We start from the raw sequence: 4,363 nt of genomic DNA on the forward strand, positions 1-4,363 counted from the left end.
CAACTCGCCCTTTTTTCACACGATATGTTGCGAACCCCGGATGAAGGGTATCAGACGGATGCCATATTCCTTGACTTCCGGAAAGCGTTTGACTCGGTGCCCCACTGCAGACTCCTAACTAAGGTACGAGCATATGCGATTGGTCCGAAGTATGTGAGTGGCTCGAAGACTTCTTAAGTAATAGAACCCAGAACGCTGTCCTCGATGGTGAGTGTTCATCGGAGGTGAGGGTATCATCTGGAGTGCCCCAGGGAAGTGTGGTAGGTCCGCTGTCGTTTTCCATCTACATAAATGATCTTTTGGATAGGGTGGATAGCAATGAGCGGCTGTTTGCTGATGATGCTGTGGTGTACGGGTAGGTCGTTGAGTGACTGTAGGAGGATAGATGATGACTTGGACAGGATTTGTGATTGGTGCAATGAATGGCAACTAACTCTAAATATAGATAAATGTAAATTAATGCAGATGAATAGGAAAAAGAATCCTGTAATGTTTGAATACTCCATTAGTAGTGTAGCGCTTGACACAGTCACCTCGATTAAATATTTGGGCGTAACATTGCAGAGCGATATGAAGTGGGACAAGCATGTAATGGCAGTTGTGGGGATGGCGGATAGTCGTCTTCGGTTCATTGGTAGAATTTTGGGAAGATGTGGTTCATCTGTAAAGGAGACCGCTTATAAAACACTAATACGACCTATTCTTGAGTACTGCTCGTGCGTTTGGGATCCCTATCAGGTCGGTTTGAGGGAGGACATAGAAGCAATTCAGGAGCGGGCTGCTAGATTTGTTACTGGCAGGTTTGATCATCACGCGAGTGTTACGGAAATGCTTCAGGAACTCGGGTGGGAGTCTCTGGAGGAAAGTAGGCGTTCTTCTCGTGAATCGCTACTAGGGAAATTTAGAGAACCAGCATTTGAGGCTGACTGCAGTATAATTTTACTGCCGCCAACTTATATTTCGCGGAAAGACCACAAAGACAAGATAAGAGAGATTAGGGCTCGTACAGAGGCATATAGGCAGTCATTTTTCCCTTGTTCTGTTTGGGAGTGGAACAGGGAGAGAAGATTCTAGTTGTGGTACGAGGTACCCTCCTCCACGCACCGTATGGTGGATTGCGGAGTATGTATGTAGAGGTAGATGTAGAATAGGCTTTCGCTTAGCCGCCCGGGGTAGCCATGCGGTCTGAGTCCTCCCTCGGGAATGGGCATGTGCGTTGTCCTTTGCGTAAGTTAGTTTAAGATAGATTAAGTAGGGACTGATGACCTCAACAGTTTGGTCCCATAGGAACTTACCACAAATTTCCAGTTACTTTCGCTCCCTGCATACTACCAGCGTCGAAAGATTCCTCTAAATCTACAAATGCAATAAATGTAGGTTTTCCTCTCACCAGCCTGTTATCTAAGATAAGTCGTATGGTGATTACTGCTTAGCGAGTACCTACTCATCTTACCGAAGCTGGAGGTTACTGCAGCAGACAGAAATCGAAATATTTCTTTTTTAACTCTTTTTACCAGATACTCCTCCATTTCTTGATTCGACTCTGTTAAGTCAGGTTTCCGTTCAATTGAATTCTCAATTATCGCAAATTAATTCTGAATCCCTTGAACGTTGAACGATCGTGTCTTTCTTCCTTTTTATTTTGTAGAACGGGTAGTCAAATGAAAACGAGACGGAAGTGAGCACTTAAACTGTGTATTATTTCAAAAGTTATCGCCATAGTACAGTTACCCCACTGTGAGACAAGTTGGTCACTGACTTTTGAAAAAAGTGTCAGCAGCTGCTTACGGAGGCATAATTGCACAAGTGGTGGTAGAAAAATATCGATATCTTTACAAAAGGTATAGATGTAAGTACGTAACGTAATTTGACGATATATCGATATCGAAAGGATAACATCGATTGCAAATATTTTTATTTTATATTATTTTTTTGCATTTTTCGGTAAATATTTGAAATTGTTCGTATCAAATTGTAGTAGAACATAATTTTGCTTTCACTGTGTGATGGAGTGTTTCTACGGTTTGAGCTTTCATCACGTCCAGTCTTTCTCCATGACTGTGTGAGGCAAGCATAGGTGGCACAAAGAAGTAGTCCGTGTGTTCAGGGGATTGACGGTGTGAGTGTAATAACAATGAGCAGAAACAGCACACTACGTACGGCAAAAAATAATTTTTAATGGCACTAGTGTCTTGTTTAAGTCACAGCTGCAAAATACTAACGCGAATTCTTTACACACGAATGGAAAAACTGGTAGAAGTCGACCTGAGGGAAGATCAGCTTGGATTCCATAGAAATGTTGGAACACGTGAGGCAATACTGACCTTACGACTTATCTTAGAAGAAAGATTAAGGAAAGGCAAACCCACGTTTCTAGCATTTGTAGACTTAGAGAAAGCTTTTGACAATGTTGACTGGAATACTCTCTTTCAAATTCTGAAGGTGGCAGGCGTAAAATGCAGGGAGCGAAAGGCTATTTACAATTGGTACAGAAACCAGATGGCAGTTATAAGCGTCGAGGGGCATGAAAGGGAAACAGTGGTTGGGAAGGGAGTGAGACAGGTTTGTAGCCTCTCCCCGATGTTATTCAATCTGTATATTGAGCAAGCAGTAAAGGAAACAAAAGAAAAATTCGGAGTAGGTATTAAAATCCATGGAGAAGAAATAAAAACTTCGAGGTTCGCCGATGACATTGTAATTCTGTCAGAGACGGCAAAGGACTTGGAAGAGCAGTTGAACGGAATGGACAGTGTTTTGAAAGGAGGATATAAGATGAACATCAACAAAAGCAAAACAACGATAATTGAATGTAGTCGAATTAAGTCGGGTGATGCTGAGGGAATTAGATTAGGAAATGAGACACTTAAAGTAGTAAAGGAGTTTCTGTTTAGGGAGCAAAATAACTGATGATGGTCGAAGTAGCGAGGATATAAAATGTAGACTGGCAATGGCAAGGAAAGCGTTTCTGAAGAAGAGAAATTTGTTAACATCGAGTATAGATTTTGATGTGTTGGCAAATGTGCCAACACCTTGTAGATTGAGTAGGCCGAAATGCACGCTATCTAACGCAGACGGGCGTGAATTCTGGAACAGGATAAGTAGTGAATTCTCATAAGAAAAGTATGAAGCTCCTCGAATACTTATCTTTTATTCTTTGATGTGAATACAGCATTCTTGATGAGACATTTCATATGATAACTATCAAACTATGTAAGGCTAATGGCGCCTTGCTAGGTCGTAGCCATGTGTAAGTAGGCTGTTTAGGTTTTTTTTATTGGTAACGCCACCTCTGTATGAAAATCACTGGCTGTGCTGTGTGCAGTCTGTGGCTAGTTTGCATTGTTGTCTGCCATTGTAGTGTTGGGCAGCGGCAGCTGGATGTGAACAGCGCGTAGCGTTGCGCAGTTGGAGGTGAGCCGCCAGCGGTGGTGGATGTGGAGAGAGAGATGGCGGAGTTTTGAAATTTGTCATGAACTGCTATATTTATATATGATGATATTAAGGTAAATACATTGTTTGTTCTCTATTAATATCTTTCATTTACTAACTATCCCTATCAGTAGTTAGTGCCTTCCATAGTTTGAATCTTTTATTTAGCTGGCAGTAGTGGCGCTCGCTGTATTGCAGTAGCTTGAGCAGCGAAGATTTTTGTGAGGTAAGTGATTTGTGAAAGGTATAGTTTAATGTTAGTCAGGGCCATTCTTTTGTAGGGAATTTTGAAAGTCAGATTGCGTTGCGCTAACAAAATATTGTGTGTCAGTTTAAGCACAGTCTTGTATAATTGTTCAAAGGGGACGTTTCATATGGCGACCCTGAGCCGAGGATACCTCACTGGAATCTTCTGATTTTTCTTGTAGTTTGTGTAATTGGTGTAGCTACTGTTTATTGATAGCGCGTAATCATAGAGAGAATTTCCTTTGTAGTTGTAGTTTTTCATTGTTGTACAGTAAAACAGTTGTGGCATGCATGTAGATTTGCACCAAGTATTTCGCAGCTGCGCTGGCAATTAAGTAGACATTATTTCCATTGCTATGTTATTTTATTTTGCTCTTCAAATTGTGCTTTTCTGTGTTATCGTGTGAAATATTGTGACAATTATGGCGTGTGAAAAACGTAATACTAGGCTCCAAAGTAAACTGAGAAATGACAGTGAAGACGAAGGCAGTGCGTTAGCGCCGCAGAGTAATGAATTAACTAATGTTCAAAATAGTAATTTGGTAATTGCGCATAGGGAAACGGAGCGGGCGGCAAACAATGGTGTAGACAGTGAAACAGGTAGTGAACAGGGAAGCGTTATCGATCGATTGGTCGGCAACAGCTCGCCTCAGGAATCGGGAATGACAGAACACAATATTGCAAATAC

Source organism: Schistocerca piceifrons, chromosome 11 (genome assembly GCF_021461385.2).
Source record: "Schistocerca piceifrons isolate TAMUIC-IGC-003096 chromosome 11, iqSchPice1.1, whole genome shotgun sequence".
Classification (NCBI taxonomy): Eukaryota; Metazoa; Arthropoda; class Insecta; order Orthoptera; family Acrididae; genus Schistocerca; species Schistocerca piceifrons.